Genomic DNA, 18,636 nt, shown 5'->3' on the forward strand with positions numbered 1-18,636 from the left:
GGCACATATGGCGTTAAAATTGCACACGTGCCAACGAACAGGCTTAATCAGAAGCTGGTACGCGTGAAGGACCCTTTAGAAAAAACAAGATTCCCCGGTGTTGCCTACAAAATTCCATGCAAGGATTGCGACGCATCCTAAATAGGTGAAATCGAGAGCATGATGGAATCCCGTCTGGCCGGGAGGGTACATTAGGAACGAAAAAGAGACGCCGACCAGTCCAAAAAAACATACTGACGTTTGGGCTTCCAGCACCGAAGCCTTGTTCACAATAAATGCTTCACTAGAAGTGGGTCGTTTAAGTGGGCTTCTATAATCGCTGCAAAGAGCGTGAGTAGATCGGGTTTAGATTTCCGTCGTTACGATTGACTGTGTTAGATGTGGTCTGAATGATTAGTGATTCCAGATGTAGCCGTGATGGTCACTTTTTCTGTAGTGACGATTCTTGCATTGTCCCAATCAATCTTGTGGTCATTCACGGTGTCGTGTTTGGCTAAAGCATTGTTGCGGACGCTTTTATTCTTTACTTCACGTGCGTGCTGCTGCCGATGATTCTTATAATTTCCTGATTCCCCGATATACACGCCGCTGCAGTCTGCACAAGGTATCTCGTATACCACACCTGGGAAGCGCTCCTTGTGCAAGCGGTCCTCGACTCTCACGAGCTCATGGCGCATCTTTTTGGCTGCAACGTGGGCCACCTGCACGTCATATTCCCGTAGGATTCGTGCCAAACATTTACTTGTTCCTGGAAGGTAATGCACAGGAGCTCGCTTCATCTGGGCCGGAGGCACGTCCAGTTGTCCCCGTCGTGTCAGTTGGCGTTCTGTTGTGTTTATAATGTGCCTCGGGTAACCGCAGCTAGCCAGGTCGTCCCGTACCTTTGCCGTGTCCACCGCCGCATCCTCGGGCTTCGAGCACGATCTTTTCGCACGCTGCAGTAGCGTGCTAACAACAGCCGTCTTGCGGGAAGAGGGGTGCACGGAGTTGAAGTTCAGGTAGCGGTCTGTGTGCGTTTCCTTGCGGTACACGCTGAAACGTAGCCTCTGGCCCTGCCGAGACTCGAGGACGTCAAGGAAGGGAAGTTTGCCATCGGCCCCCTCTTCTGACGTGAACTGAATGGCACGTTCCATACTGTTGAGGTGGGCCAGCAAGCTGCTCGCCGCGTCTTTCTGAACGACGCCGAAACAATCGTCGACATAACGCAAGAACACTTTTGGTTGAGGGGCAAAGGAGGCTAGCGCGCGTGCTTCCAGCGCTTCCATGGTCAGGTTCGCCGCCGTGACCGAAATAGCGGCACCCATTGGAGTCTCCTGCCTTTGCTTGTAAAAATGGCCTATAAAGACGAAGTACGTATTGTTCAGGCAAAAATCTAGAAGCCTGCGTAGTTCTGGCTCATCCATCGGTGATCTCTTGGGCGTTTGATCAGCCTCGAGAGCAGCGGTGCATAGGTTGACAGCCAGGTCAATCGGAATGCTCGTGAAAAGGGACTTCACGTCGAAGGACACCATCAAGTCGTCTTCCTCGATCACGGTGTTGCGAGTCTTCTCGACAAAATCGAAAGAATTACGAATGTGAGTGGTCCCTTTACCGACGAGCGGAGCCAGAACTTGGTGCAGGGCCACCTGTCGAAGTTCCTGCACCAAGTTCTGGCGCCGCTCGTCGGTAAAGGGACCACTCACATTCGTAATTCTTTCGATTTTGTCGAGAAGACTCGCAACACCGTGATCGAGAAAGACGACTTGATGGTGTCCTTCGACGTGAAGTCCCTTTTCACGAGCATTCCGATTGACCTGGCTGTCAACCTATGCACCGCTGCTCTCAAGGCTGATCAGACGTTGCCTAAGAGATCACCGATGGATGTGCCAGAACTACGTAGGCTTCTAGATTTTTGCCTCAACAATACGTACTTCGTCTTTATAGGCCATTTTTACAAGCAAAGGCAGGAGTCTCCAATGGGTGCCGCTATTTCGGTCACGGCGGCGAACCTGACTATGGAAGCGCTGGAAGCACGCGCGCTAGCCTCCTTTGCCCCTCAACCAAAAGTGTTCTTGCGTTATGTCGACGATTGTTTCGGCGTCGTTCAGAAAGACGTGGCGAACAGCTTGCTGGCCCACCTCAACAGTATGGAACGTGCCATTCAGTTCACGTCAGAAGAGGGGGCCAATGGCAAACTTCCCTTCCTGGACGTCCTCGTGTCTCGGCAGGGCCAGAGGCTACGTTTCAGCGTGTACCGCAAGGAAACGCACACAGACCGCTACCTGAACTTCAACTCCGTGCACCCCGCTTCCCGCAAGACGGCTGTTGTTAGAACGCTACTGCAGCGTGCGAAAAGATTGTGCTCGAAGCCCGAGGATGCGGCGGTGGACACGGCAAAGGTACGGGACGACCTGGCTAGCTGCGGTTACCCTAGGCACTTTAAAAACGCAACGGAACGCCAACTGCCCCGATGAAGTGAGCTCCTGTGCCCTACCTTCCAGGAACAAGTGAATGTTTGGCACGTATCCTACGGGAGAGAGAGAGAGAGAAAACATTTATTGAGCTCAAATGTGAGAGTGGAACCCTAGTCCGGGAATCCATGCGTTGCCCTCGCCGTCTTGGCCCGTGTCACCAGGAGAGTCTGGTCCTCCGGTTGACAGCTGGTCAACAGTGTCTCCCACAGCTCGGGAAAGGAACAGGTGGAGAGGGGTGGTAGGGCTGGGTTGTGAGCGCATTCCACAATTATATGCTGGAGGGTACCTAGCTGTGGACAAAACTTGCATAGCGCGGTAAATGACGTGCAGGTGGCCCACGTTCCAGCCAAAAAGAAGCGCCATGAGCTCGTGAGAGTCAAGGACCGCTTGCCCAAGGAGCGCTTCCCCGGTGTGGTATACGAGATACCTTGTGCAGACTGCAGTGGCGTGTATATCGGGGAATCAGTAAATTATAAGAATCGTCTGCAGCAGTACGCACGTGACGTAAAGAATAAAAGCGTCCGCAACAATGCTTTAGCCGAACACGCCGTCGTGAATGACCACAAGATTGATTGGGACAATGCAAGAATCGTCGCTACAGAAAAAGTAACAGCATCACGGCTACATCTGGAATCACTAATCATTCAGACCACATCTAACACAGTCAATCGTAACGACGGAAATCTAAACCCGATCTACGCACGCTCTTTGCAGCGATTATTTAAGCCCACTTAAACGACCCACTTCTGGTGATGCATTTATTGTGAACAAGGCTTCCGTGCTGGAAGCCCAAACGTCAGTACGTTTTGTTTGGACTGGTCGGCGTCTCTTTTTCGTTCCTAATCCTACATAGGTGAAACTGGAAATTTTTAAAAGAATTCAATAGCACCAGAACGATGTCAAAAAAGGCAATGCAAGTTGAATTGCCTCGGCAGATCATCACCTGGCTACTGACCACTCCATCGATTAGGATTCCGCAAGCATAATCGCATCAGAGAAGCGCCTGTCAACACGACTACTTTTAGGATCAGAGCATATTCAACCAACTAAAAACACGATTAACCGGTAGCGGGGTAATCTCCCCGAGATATACATGCGCAATCTGCGCCACCGAACCTATAGATAGTCGCGACCTTTCACCCCCTCTTCATTGTGAACAAGGGGCCAGTAGGGGCCCCAAGGCGTCTTTATTTATTTGTTTTTGACCAGGCGAGTGCCTGCTTGTATTTCATCAATGAATCACCCTCCCCTGATGAGTTTTCGTCGAACCTTGGACTCTGTTAGGTGTCAGTGGGTTTACACAGCCAACTTGTGGGGACGCACATAAGCTCTTAACAAATGAGCTGCGTAGTGGCTATGCACTAGCCATGGTTTTTATTAGTTGCCTTGATGTATATGATCTTCTGTCGCAGTGTTTTAGGTAGCTCACTCGCACATTATTCCTTTGTTTTTGGACATTGTGGAGTGTCCAATGTATATTCGTTCTATTTCTGATTTTTATTGCAACTGTAAATGTGTCAGGAGTCCCGTACTGTGTGCATGAAGGCAGCCTAAATAAAAAAATTGGCTGCCTTGTCTTTGCTTAGAGGGGCCATGCAGACAACACACAAGTTTGATTCATTCGACAGATTGCCTCATTAGAATCATACTGACACCATTTTTAACGCGCACTTCACTCGAATAAGCTATATAATTAGGAAAAAGGGAATGGCCATGCGACCCACTAGCTCATTTCCCACAGCAGTACCTATGATGTCATATGTCCCCAGCTGTGCGATTGGCTGAGGCCGGCAAAAGCAAACGCAAATTGGGCAGGCCTTATAAGCATGCCGAATGAGCTATTTGCGCTTAAATGTAATGCATATTCATTTTACAGCAGTAAAAATGGGGCAGTAAACAATGAAAGTTACGAAAATACGCGTACACATACAAGTACCGATGCGCACTGCTGTTGGTACGGCGTGCACTATGCTTGTTTTAGCTGCACAGCACTCCGCCGCTTTGGAGTTGGCTTGCACGGCCCTGGCCGATTGGCATAGGCGATGTTGTCTTACGTGACCCTGTTTGTCGAGGATACCTCATGTTTCACAAAACCATTACTTTCTACAGTAATGAAAACAAGCCAGGTGCAGACGCGGTCAAAAACAAAGCAATGGCAAACAACGGTTTGGGGATGAGTATGGTAGCTCCACCTGGGAGGACTGATGGCTAGCAAGGCTGCAGACCCGAGTGACGCAGTAGTTTGTTTGATTACATGCACTTATGGCTTCATTGCTGACATCCCAAAAACACACGATATGGTGGGAGAATCAGACTTTTAACCTAAATTAATTTCTCAGTGAATGCAGCATCATTTGCTGAAGCGGTGGGGCACTATAAAACAGGAAATATTTCGAACGAAGCGAACTTCTATGTTGTCCGAATGGCCCCTTTAATGCACTGTATTGTATTTTTGGTTCCTGTAGTGATGTCACCATGAAGGAACCGCAGTAGACAAAGTTAATGTTAGCGCTTTACCACGCATTTTTTTTTTGTGTTTGATGGAAACAAATATAATACTCTAACCAAGGACTTTATCCGAAGCGTTCCCAACGTTTCGGAACCTACTTGGCTCCTTCATTAGAACTGTCTATGTTTGACCAAGAGCCATAGTTCTACATATAAACAATTTTTTTGTTTGCTGCAGCGGATCAGAGGCTAGGGCACAAATAGGGGGTAGAACAGCTAGATATCTGTTCATCTTTCGCCGGCTTGCTTTGGTGTGACAACTGTATCTAGTTGTCAATTCCAATTTGTTGTGGTCAGTTTTTCTCAACTAAATTGTAGCTTTTTTAAAGATTATGGAAGGTTTTGTGGGCCTAAAGGGTTGCCGCATTGCATGTTTGGCCTATGTAGCGTTGAAAGCGGATATTTTGCTTCAAATTGGAATGTTGGCCTAGCATCATGGTCCTGTGGTTGCTGCTCACTTTCATTCATGCCATTATATTTTATATTATCACTTAAAATTAAAAGTTAACCAATCTGCTGTCATTTTAATTTTCTCACCTGCTTTATACTTTCTTTTTTTTCAACTGTCTGTAAGGAGTGACAATTTGTCTTTTTATGATACCAAGGCATCGAACTGTGCTAGTTGGTACATGTTTGAATGGATGAAAAACCAGTGGAAAACACAGGGTACGGAAGAGAACGACGGGATAAGCTTGTCCGGTGTTCTCTTTTAACTGTGTCCTGTGTTTACCGCTGGTTTTTCATCCATTCAATTTTCATGAATTTGTTCAACAGTGATTAGTTTAAGTGCTCAAGCAATTTTTGGCTTGAAGGTTCCCTGTAGCATTTATATAAGTGCTCTCTGCTCTTTTTTTACCCTAGACCCCATTACCAGCCTTAATGAGATTGTCTTTTGTAGACATGAAGTTGAAATAAATATTTGTTTGCATTGCTTTGCATATTTTGAAAGAATTGCTTGCTCACTTTCTTTGAACCCTGTTTCTTAATCCTGCTTAAAGCATTTTTCCATGTTTATTTTTTTTCAGAACCAGGAAGGGTGCTCATCCTCGGTTCTTGCTGAAGCACCAGTATCTGTACTTCACACGTGAGCTTTGAACACACAGTAATTATGGTATGAAACATTTTACCAGTATTAGCTTGCTTTGTAGATGTCAAAGCTCTCGACAGTGTAGTACATTGTCTGGTGTAGTGCACAATCTCTCTATAACAGCACCCGCTGGGTGCTGTTGTAGAGAATAATTTTGTGGCTATAATACTTGAGATTATTTTAAAATGTACATCAAATACTAGTAAGAATAGCTCTCTAAATTGGTGGCCATTTTCCTGGTGGAGGCAGAAAGTGAAAATACCCATGTGTGGAGATTTAAGTCCACAATAAATATCCCAAAGTTGCCAAAGCTAATCCAGAGCCCTCCTCGCGGTGCACTTAATATCCCATGTGCAGCTTTGTGTTAAAACAGCCAGAAATGTATGATCAATTTAAATTGATTTTAATGTTTCTAAATGCAAGTATTCTAAGTTTAAGCTGCCTTATTTAGTAAAATATTTTCTAATAATTGCATAGCTACCAAAGGTTTGCAGAAAAGCTTTCATTGGTTATGCACCTTAGCGAAACAAAAATGTCATTAAGAAAAGCAGAAAAAACCTAAATATGGCAAGTAGCAACAGTAAAGCTGCTAATAAAAAAGATGCTAAACGTTTTATTGATAATATTGCTGATTTTACTTCTAGTCAACTCTTAAAAGACGGGTTTGATGGTTCCCATGACGCACCTCGTAATACTAGACGAAACTAATGGGCACTGGCTGTTGGCTTTTCATTTGCAACATCGAAAAATGACCCCACATCCACCAGCAGGGACATAATGGAAGGCACCATGCACAAGCTAGACTCATGATAAAATACTGCTATAACAACAATGTCATCACATTTCAACCAGGGAACCCATATGCATTGTTCTGTGATGTTTACAGTTCTTGGTATTGCTATGTGGGGTCATTTTTCATGAAGCAAAAAGAATAATGTAAAATAAAATAAGTGGCAGTGGGGACCCAACTTTTATGGGTAGAATAAAGCCACAGTACGTAGGGAAGTATACATATTGTATTTGGTCTGCCTTAATATTGAGCTTTTCTGCTCAGCTCAAGAATAAGGCACTAAACATTGCGAGTAGCTACCGTGATTGGAAGTTTGATGAAATGCTGAGAAGCCAAGGGTTTTAAGGTTCGAAGAACTTTTGTGCAGTTGATTTGTTGCACGCCTTCTTGCTTTCACTGCATAACACGTTTATGCTGTGCAGTGAAGCTCGAAGGATGTGCGCTGCAGTATAGCAAAATGAACATAAAATTGAATTTTTAACACCGTTTCGAATAATCAACATCCTCTAATGATACAACTTCTGTACTGCGATTTGGCTGTAATATTAGACTTTATAAATGGATGTTTCAAAAATCGGTGGGTCAGAAAGTTCAAGTAAATTATCAGCTGACATTGAGCTTTAATGGAATGTCTCATAGAACGGAGCTTGGAAAGCACGAATGTTTCATACCGTAATTGTGTGTCATACTGTGCCATATGTGGCTGCACACCTGCAGCGCCATTTGTGAACCGAGGATGATGCACCCTTTTTGTACCCCTTTAGGTGGGTGCTTTTGCAGGAAAAGCTCCTACCTATGATATTTTGGGCAGAAACAGGTGCTCCTGCGGCGAAAGAATCCAAGCACCCTAAAGGGTGTGCTTGGATTCTGGCGGTACTTGTCCGTGCTAAGCGGATGATATGGTTTGGACATTCCAAGCTCTAGCCCGCCGAACGCAAAGTAATGCCTTGACTCCAACGCGAGTGCTTTTAATAACAACTTTGATGACACCACTGTTGAGAATCGGTTGAAACGGAGCAGGCGACGCACGTCGGTGTTATATTTTTCTTCGGCGTGCGGCCGCAGTGGCACGAGCCGTGCGATCAGCCATGTTCGTGGCTATTTCAGTGTTGCCAAACGAAGAAATTGACAGCTAAACTTTTCAATGAATACCGGCTATAGGATGGGTCAAAGGTAAATGTTCTTTATAGTTCAGACTGCTGTGTCCACCTCATTGCATTCGGAGGGAAGGAAGTTCATAATTGCTTGTATCTTAATATTTGGTATGTGCTTGGCTGTAAAGTTTTAAGAGAAGTTGCCAAAATGTTTATTAATAGACACCTCAATCATAGTTTATGGTTGTGAATTAGTTTTAGTCTCAGGATTCATGCACAGAATTTTGCAAACATTCTTGTTTCTTTTTTTGTGTTGCAACATTTACTGTCGATTGTAAAAGTTTGTTCGGAAAACGTGGTTTCATTCGGCTTGAGTCTCAAGATTTTTGACACAAAAGAAATTGTGCAATTTATGGTCAATAGAACTTATAAATGTGGTTGTCTGCCTTTTAAAAAAGTTGTGACGACAAATACCAATACAAGTTCTTTACGGGTGCACATCACATGGGATATTGTTTTTGGAAGCTACCACCAGAAAACATGATTGCAATTGTAGTGGGGGTCCAGTTCTGTCTAGTTGTATCACTTGAATGCTAATGTGTAGTGAGCACACTGATAACGGTTTTCAGTGGTCCCTCTAGTGCACCAATGTTGTGATTGTCACGTGCATGAAATTGTGAAGTTCTATTATTTCTTCTTTTTTGGTTCAGACTACTACGTTTTTTTGTGTGTCATGTCAAGTTAACCGATATTTCAAGATATCCGAGTTTGATGCCACGAGGGATCACTGTATATATAACTTAAAATTGTGCCATTAGTCATAAATTGTTGCATTTCATTTACTTACAGAGCCTCCAGACATACACCTGTCGCCATGAATTGCATTAGGACACCATGGTGATAGGTCGCAAGCCTCCAAGGCTATGGTGATGACATGCGCAACACCATGGTACTGCGCATGCCATCACCTTTAAAAAACGGTGTGAGGATGCTCAACACCCTTTATTTAGGGTGTTGAGCGTCCTCACCACCCTTTAAGGGTGTTGAGCATCCTCAACACCTTTTTTTTGTTCTTACACCCTTTTTTCGTCTGTACACCCTTTTTTGGCGAAAACACCTTTTAAAGGTGTTAGCCATGGGACAAGGTTTTTACACCCTTTTCGGCCAAAAAGGGTGTAAAAAAGTTTAGTGTGTATGTGTATGAGGTTCCCAGGAGCCCCACAGAAGCAACAAAATGGAGAGACTTGTGTCCCGTCAAAGAGGTGAAGTCTGGTGTTGTGTGGGAAGGTGTATGCCCACAGGGTGCGGAGTAATCTTTCCTGGTTAATCGGTAGCAATTTGTGCGGGGAAGAATACGTTCTATGAAAGAGGCCATAGTGCCGAGTAACTTCCTGATCTGTGACTGCAGGATGCATGCACTCGGGCCGGGCTTCATCAGCGCTGACTAAGCGAGTCAAATCTCGACCCACGAGGTTGTTGATCTTGTTGCTGGGGATGCCAGTGGGAGCTGGTCTCGTGACTGGTCTCGTATGTGGTCTCTGATTGATCATCGGAAGTGTTGTAACATGCAATCGACCATTGGCAAAGTTGGGCCACACCTGCTAAGAGTCTGTTATGAGAGTTTTGGCGCCGCTTTGGCTAAGCGCACGTGCTATCGCCGCTTCCTCAGCTTAGAGGGGGCTGTGTTCGGGGGTTGAGATGCTACACCTGTGGGAGGCTGCAGAACGGTAACACAAAGAAAGAGAAGGTATTGAAGAATGCTATCGGGCGTCTCTTGCATCAAACCAGTTGATCGCTCCCCCCTTTTTTTTCTTGCAGTTTAGTTTTTTACAACTGTCTCCCCTCATATATACACACGTTTTGAAAACCATTTGATGAATATAAAATATGCATTAGGCAATTAGTTTTTAACTTTAGTGCGAGATGTCAATTTTAATATAGCAACAACATAATAGCGCAATACGGGCATAAAGAAAGACCTTTTATAGCGTTCAGGCGGTCGTCACATAACTTTGCGGCTACTTTGTGCGTGACAAAATTTTCTGAATGGTCGAGAAGGAGAACGCTGCAAAATTTCCATATGCCAAGGGCCCCAAAGATATCATGTTTGGTCCGACCGCCAAATCCGCCTTAACTGACCCGCTAATTCCTTTAATCCAAATTAATCAACACACCAGTCCCACTAATTCATATTAGCTCATTCACTCACCTAACCAATTCACCCCAGTCTACCCGCTAACCCACACTAATCGACTTCAATCCATCCGCCTCTTAAGTTTAAGGTTGAGCAGATTCAAGATAACATGAAAATGCTATCAAATATACTTTAAAAGTGGAAATTAGGATTCCCCATTTTCTTATATCTCATGTTCTCTTAGAGCAGTAACCAAAAGACACAACGGCACTGTATAAAAGAAAAAGTGACGTTAATTTTAAGAACTGCGAGTGTTCGTGTCTCAGTGCTGTTTGTATATAACTTCCCATTCAAACTAGAATAAGTGGAAGATATGGATTTATTGTTGATGGTATCCCTGAAGGCCTTCACAAGCGGACAGGGATGCATGCGAATTAACAACACATTGAAAACTTTACACGATTTTAAACACCATGTAGATAGAAACCATGAAGAATATTCCATGATATGTTGCCTCGTAATATGCGTTATAACTTAAGTTATGCTAAATGTAAAAGTTAATTGGGAGGGATGGGCAGTACTTAACGCAAACTGATAGCATATACGGACAACTTTACATTAAATTGAGGGCAATAATTAGAAAAGAACATGATGGGCCTTGGGAACCGCAGACTACGCAAAATATTTCATGGTTCTGTCTGGCCAGTGGCAAAATATCTTCAGACGCAAGGTAGGGTACCGAAATGGAAAACTAGAAATCGCATTTTTGAGGTCTCGGAACCGGTTCGGAACGGTTCCTTCGATTCGTTCCGGTTCGGGTTCAGTTCCAAAATGGCGGAAAAAATACGGTTCCGGTTCAGTTCCGGTTCCGGGCAAAAATTCGGGTTCGGTTCCGGTTTTCGGTTCGGTTCCGGTTCCGGTTCGACACCCTGCTTGGAAACAAGCACAGCTGTGGCTTTCCACAGGAAGGTCCCGACTAGCGTCACTAAATAACCGTTTTAGAGTATCGGCACTCTTTTCTGTCATTGTTTTTTGCCGCCGCGGCGGTCATTGGCGCATTTGCATCACGTGACCATCACGCCGCCGGTGGCAGGCTCCTGGGCGCTGCCATTTTGGTTCGCAGCCTCTCAGCCGAACTTCGAGTGTTGCTGTGAAGCCTACTTTTCCCTGCAAACGTGAGTTATTGCCGCTAAGGACGCACCACAAGGCACAAAATGCCTTTGTGTGTCGTCCTGGGCTGCTTTAACCGCCATAAATACGGCAAGAGCATGCTTCGCTTACTGCTGGGAAAATCCGACGGTGACCGCCTGCGCGCGTGGCTGGAAATCGTCGATCGCCAGGATTTTCAGCCGACGGCGAGCTCGAAAATCTGCGAGGTGAGTCCGTAAACATTCATTTCGTGAACTTCATACTTCGTGGAACGGTTTGAGTTCTCACACCGCTCTCGCTGGCCTCTCGCAGGCGTCGTAAAATCTTCCCCCAATCCGAAACACCGTAATTCCCTGAAGTGCGCCTCGCAACTACCGTGCTTCCGCCAAATATTGTGCGTGAACTTTTTTCTGCGAGAATTAACATTTTCAAGCACTTCGGTGCACTTTCCTCGTGTGTAGTGTTCGCTTTTGTGTTTGGGCAAGCTTCGCTGCGCGCAGAACTTCGATCGCCGTATGCGCGTCGTAATGCGACGCCGTGGCAATAGCGTACCGTGGCAACACTACAGCTGCCGAATATGTTCTATGTAACGGCTGCAGACCTTGCCAGGCGTGCAATAAATTCACGTTGGCAGCGCCTAATTTCATTTCGCACATTTTATACCCTTCTGTGTTATTGAAGTAGCAGTTGTATGTCAATACTTTGGGTGCTCAGTGTGTCTACCCTTGTTCTTGTTTTCTAACTTGTAGAAGTTACTCCCAAACTGCTAGCAGACAAAACTGTGCGAGAGCATGTTCTTGTCATTTATTAACGACGCAGTCCAGCTTCATCTAAAATTGTTAGTAAAGACATGTTTAAACCTTGACGTTATGTTATGACTGAGTGAAGTGAAATTAGGTGTATATTAAAAAACGCAGCTTTAATTTTGATTCTGCATAGTGTGTAGGACTTACGGTTGACAAAATGATATCTGTCAGGAGCCTAAAAACTCCGAAAGTATCGCAGAAAATGACTACGCGAAAAAATTTATTGATGTTATCTTAAATTGTTGTTTGTACATTCTCAACAGGACCACTTTGATGACAGCCAGTTTGAGATTGGCAGGGCAGATGGGCGACGCCTTCTAAAGCGGAATGCCGTGCCCACAATTCCGGCTCAGGGGAACACGCACAAGAAGGCGCGGAGGAAAATCCGGAGAAGTCAAGAAACTGGCCATCACTGTACGTGCTTCATTTGCGGAGTTCCTAGACATTGAGATGCGGCACTTTCCATATGGCGGCGTTGTTTCAGCTCTGCTGTGCTTATTTTTGTGTTGAACGCAGCATAAAAGTTATCGAAGTTGGCTAGCTTTCCATCTGTTGTGTTGTCCAAACTTGACATGAATGGCTCCATAAAACTTCGTTGCAGGTGCAAAGAGAGACGTGCCCAAATTGAGCACAACGAGCAAATTAATGAAGTTGCACTGTGAACTGCAGTGAAATTTGGTTGAGCTGAGCAGTTTGCTTGAACATGCCCACAAACATACTTCTTACATTCGTAAACAACTTGATAACTCAAAAGTGAAGCGTTGAAAAATGTAGAACAGCTGATTTTGGAAAGAACAAGTCTGGCTGTAGCAAAATTATCATGATAGATGTTCATGTCACTAGCCATCTTTTTACTTCACGACGTGACTGAGCAGCTATTCGCTTCAAGCTCAGTTCAGCCTGCCTCGTACCACATCATTTCATGCACACCTAGCAGCAAACATCTCGTACCTAGCCTACGTGCAGCCGTAGTTAAGGAAAAACCAATTTCTAATGAGCACAAGCTTTTTGGAGATCCTAGGGGCATCAGCAGACCATAACTGGACCAAACAAATCTTAAGAGCCACCACGACATCTGTTACTTTTAATCACAAAAATGATAACAGCGCAAGGAGGCAGCTAGAACAAGGCATAGGCTACAAGCACACATGAGACATTGATGTTTATATTTCCAGCCGTTGCAGACACTGACTCGGCAGTGGCTGGCCCTTCCCGGAGGTGTGAAGAGGGTGTTCCAGTTCAGGGCTCATCATGCGACATTGAATTTCTGCCCGATGAACGTGGTAAGATCCACGCTCACCTTCGCGTAATTCAGGCCGTTCGTCTGTTGTGAAAGCCAGTCGGCTCTTTTAAAGGCTGGCTGCAGAGAGCATGCCTAAGTGTTCAGTGTGTTTTTGTGCTCCAAATAAACGGCCCCACTGGCCTAGCGTTGCTTGTATAGTAGGAAATTAGAGAAAGTATGCTTTCCTCTCATTTGTAGCTCCTGTGTGCCCTGCAGACACGCAGACAGACTACTGCCCCCAACTGATGCCCGCTGAGCTCGTTGTGGAGACAACAGGCCTTCTGTACGAGCAAGAGGTGGATTTCCTGGAGGCCATGCCAGAAGGGCAAGTCCTTACTCTGCCCATGACAGATGCGGACACAAGTGAGTGTTGATTAGGTTATAAAGGCCAAGGAACTGTTGTGATTGAGAACTCTCTATAAAAGTTTTTTTTTTTTTACACAGGTGCATTTGCTCATGAGCCAGATGTTCAAGGGAACACCTCCTCTGGCATGCATGATGACACTGGTAAGTTTTGTTGAAGCTTTGTGAAATCTATTTATCTGCAATAATGCAAATAAACTTAATTGCAGCGTTGCAGTCCTTGAATGCGAAGCAGATTTGTTAGCTAAGGCCTCAATGACAAGTTACTGTTAAAGTGTGTACATTTTGTTCTTTTTAAACTGTTTTGTTCGTACCCTGAATATCGCTGACTTCAAAACCAGCCATAACCACCGAAGAATGTTTTTCACCCCTTCGCATCCATTGTAAACAAGGCACGCAGTGCTTGAAGCAGTGTGGGAGTTTTGCTGCAGAAAGAGCTGCATCTTTGGCTGTAGGAATAGCGGCCCACATACTAAGTCAGGTTGCCAATACAGAAGAGTGCGGTTTGCCGAATGCCCCTCGTTGCCACTGAAAGCATGAGCCGTGGTGCTGATGTGTGCCAAATATATTTCAGCCAGTACGGGGGACTCAACGCCTCGCCAAGTTCTGCGGGACATCCTGAACACAAAAGTACCTCTGGAAAAGGTACGAACAAACCCTTACGTTTTTACCTAATTTGTAAGCTTTGGTGGCATTGTGGGGCAGCTCTTTTTCTGAAAAGTGTGAAAATTCAAGCTACTCTTTTGCAAAAAAGTTTAGCATGTGCTGAAGAGCCATGGCTCTCCTAAAAATAAGTGTATAAGCCTCCATTGTAGCATGCCTGATTGGCCGTACTACACAAGGACTTTCGCCGACATAAACCTGGCCATGTGTAAATAAGAAGCGATAACTCCAAGCAAAGTGCACATTTATTTGGAGTCAGTAATATATGTCTAACTCCAGTGTTCATGTGAAATGTAGTCCTTTGAGGGGGAGGCGTGCAGTGGAAGCCAGTGTGTACACCAGGCTACCATCGCAGAACTGAGGCGCAAGCTTGATCTGCAGCAGAAAAAGATCACGAAGCTTGAAAAGCAGCTGGAAACTGTCCTGAGTAAGTGTGCAATGGCTAGCAGCAGGAATCTTCTACATGTGTGCAGCGCCCACATCCATTGGGTCTGCTCATTGTTTTTCCGGTACTATTGGCGGTGAGCTCGACCACGGGCGGCGCTGCGAAGCGCACCTCTGTGACGTCGGCTTAGGGATTCTCGCATTTTTCGTCTGCTTCACTCGGCTCGCTCTCCCTGCTGTTTCTTTGCGCTCGATTGACGTCTGATGCTTGTCCGCACCAGATTTTGGGTGTGCGTAACTTTTTATCATAATACTAGACTTAAAATCGCATACACTAGCTCAAGGCGAGAGTTAAAATATAGTTTTGGATACCGGTACGGAAGAAACATTGCCGGAGTCGCCCCATTCCTTGCGAAGCCGGTCCTGTGTGGAGCGCGAGGAGTCGGAGCTAGGCATCAGTTTCTGTATCGAGCAATCTTTCGAACGAAGAAAACAGCCAGATGCTAGTAACTGACAACAGCGAAAATACAAGACCAAAACAAATTCCAGGCCTTCGGGGCTGTCAGCTTTGGCCGAAGGCGTTACGATTCCCAGTAATCATATGTAAGGTAAAACAGTTTTTGCAACCTTGCCGAATGCTCGAAAGTATTGTATCTCATCTCTTTATGTTGTCATGGTATGAAAGTATGCCGACATGCACTATGGGCTGCAAAAACTGTAGGTTGAGTTCCAAATAACCCACTGTGTGTACAGGCGCGTGCTGGTTTTATACCAGGCTTCTAACTAGCAAGGATATTTATTGAGCAAAAGACACACGTCCATACATTAACACTATTTTGTTCAGACCTGGTGGGATATTTGGGTACATTTCCCACCGCGATGTCTTCCCAAAATTCAGATATGCTTTACAGGAAAACTGCACTCAAGAGGAGGAGGTGCAGGAGGAGGAGCAAACTTTATTTAGCCGTAAAATCGAACTGATTAGTGGGCCGGGTCCTCATTCCAGGACCACAGAGTAAGAGTAATTTTCTTCAATTCATAGAACGCCATCCCGAGCAGACCAGAAGTTGTTCTTTATGCCTGGAAGGGTTGGAAAACAATGAAGAGCTGCTTGGAAATAGTCATTGGTTCGATTCTTGTAATATATGCACGTATACCCTTTATTGCGTTCGCTAGCGAGTATATCAAGCCTTCAACACCGTAATGATGTCCTAATTGTTCTGGTTGAGAGTGAGTTCATTATGACAACGATGGTTACTATAGAAATTCGGAGCACAAAAGCCGCCTTCGAGTACTCTAGATAACGTTGTCTGGGGCGCGATCACGCTGGCGTAGCACAAACCTTCTCATTGTATTTGCATGCGAATAAACAACGCACGCTGCGGATATGCACCCTCTTGCACGCAGCCATAACGAAAGCCAATTTGTGAAGAAGGGAATGTATGCCATACAGCCCGAAGAAAATATCCACACGATCTTTTTTATTTTTTTTTATTTATTATAAAAAGGCGTTACATGAGGGGGTAAACAAGTCACTGAGGGATGATTTGTGCGATGGCTTCTTTGAAATGTGTGATGCAGGAGTGGTGCACGGCGTCAGAAGGCAGATCATTCCAGTCCTTAGATCTTTGTGAGCCTCCTAAACATCCCCTAACCTACTAATATTAATTAATGCGTTAGGCACAGAAAAAAAAAAGCATTCATGTGTTACAAGTCAACGAAAACGAAAAAAATAGGACAGCTGCTTTATTTCCTGCTGTGCGATGCGCTTGTAGGGGCCCGCTGCTTGGTACGTAGCATTAGAATGTTCAGTCTTCATAAGAGCATCTCAAAAATACTGTAGGGAAGCCCACGCATTTTGAATATTTACCGAGAAGCCCTGAGCGCTGAACCTCGCGCATAAGCCAGAAATGACGAGTTACACATGATCTTCTGACCGATGCTCCTAAGAAAGTTGTTCTCTCTCTCCTCGTATGTTGCAAACCTGTCGGGGACACAGCTTGAAATTGTTCAGAGGTGTCAGAAGCTAGCAAAAATAACTGAATTACTAGAAATACGCTTTTTAACGCTATAAAGCAACAAAGCGGGCGATTTCTAGCACAGGTCTGCTGCCCCTCACGAGCGGAGCGTAGCAGACGACAGCGGCGCCAGTCCCTAAGCTGACGTCAGAGCCAGGGGGCGCCACTCAAACATCTCATCGCCAATAATGTTCCTGCAAGATGCCTGCTTATAATAAATCGCATCCACCTTTTGTGATGAAATATTTATTTTATTAAAGCCTGAAACATCACCCATCAATAAACATTACATTACTTTTGATGCCTTCAAAAGCCAGGGAGCTCTTTCTGTGGAAAGGCCTTATTTTCCTTCCGAAAAACCTTTGCTGATCTGTACACAAACACTACCGGTGATAGATTTTGATCGAAGAAGGAGACACTTGTTCACTTCACTTAGAAGTTTGTCTATCCCACATTCTTTATTTGCTACCTGCATGGTTTCGGTGTGATATTGTTTCCACTCAAGGGCAGATGAACCATGCAGGGTGTTTATGGCTTGATGTTTCTATGCCAAAGCATCAGTCTCATTTTGCATATTCTCTCATGTTCCACGCAACAAACTGTGGCATCTAGCTCCTGATCAAGCTGTCTCTGCAAAGAAGAAAGACGCACGTGGCAACCGTTGGAGTGATGCAACGGTGCAAAAGGCTCTCCAAATGCGGCTAGCCTGTGGCAGCAGGGGCTACGACTTTTTGAGGGAAGAAGCCCTACCGTTGCCGTCTGAGCGTACGCTGCAACGACGCATCGAGGATATCAAGTTTGAGCCAGGTATTTATACAATTTTTTCTGTGAAAATGTCATCATTCAAAGCTTGAGTGTAAAGAGGGCAGATTTTTCTCACTCTTACTCCTCTTTAAAGGCATCCTGGAAGAACTTCTTCCAGCCTTAAAGGCCAAGCTTGACACCATGCGACCTGAAGAGAAGCACTGTGCCCTGTTACTCGACGAGATGCAGCTAACTGCAGGCTTGGACTTTGATCCCACCGTAAAAAAGCCAATTGGCCTTGCAACAGCCCCACTTGTTAATCCTGACCCTGACAAGAAGTTCACTTATGCCACGCATGGCCTGGTGGTGATGCTGACAGGGCTGTCTTCTCGGTGGAAGCAAGTTGTAGCTTACCACTTCACAGGTATGTCTGAGCTTGTTTAATATGCTCACAAAAACTTACAGTAAACCAGTTGTGGGAATTTTTGTTAGTCTTAAAAATGTATCTAGCAGTAAAGAAAAGCCGGCGAATTAATACATATAAATGGAATGTTCCTGTTACTGAACGACCTTCAAATAGTGCCCACACACAAAATATTTTAAGGTGAAAGCCCTAGATCTTTATGTTGCATGGAATGCACAAGGTGGAGAAAGTCGTAGGGAACACAAAATGCAACAGAAAATCGGAGCGCGTACCGGAAAAGGTAAAACTCATTGGCAAGGGGATAGGGGGCCGTGGCTCGGAAAAAGCATGGCAGACCATTTAACATTCTGGAGTAGCGTTCACAAACAATATAGTGGGCTTCCCAGCAGCAGCACCAGGAAACACACAAGGCCCACCATTGCCTTGTAGAGAAATACTGGTAAAGCTATGCACACAGTGAGTAGTTTTGTGTCACTTGAGTAGCATCCACTAGCAATATAGGGACCGGGCGGCTGAACGGGTGGCGCCACCACTCGGCGCTCCCCTCGTCAGTGGAATGAGCCGGTGCATTGGACTACACAGCCTTCCGTTGTTTTGGCCGTGTTTGCTTCGTTTCTTTGAATGTTTAGGGGGTGTTGTGAGCGTATTTGTGTGGCGAAACGAAGTCTAGACAGCTGTGTTAAATTCTTAGATGCACTGATGGCTACATAAACTTGTCGGACGCTTCTAAAGTTGGG

The sequence above is a fragment of the Haemaphysalis longicornis genome, unplaced genomic scaffold, assembly GCF_048455015.1.
Source record: "Haemaphysalis longicornis isolate Haplotype H1 unplaced genomic scaffold, Haemaphysalis longicornis Haplotype H1 scaffold_6, whole genome shotgun sequence".
In the NCBI taxonomy this organism is placed as follows: Eukaryota; Metazoa; Arthropoda; class Arachnida; order Ixodida; family Ixodidae; genus Haemaphysalis; species Haemaphysalis longicornis.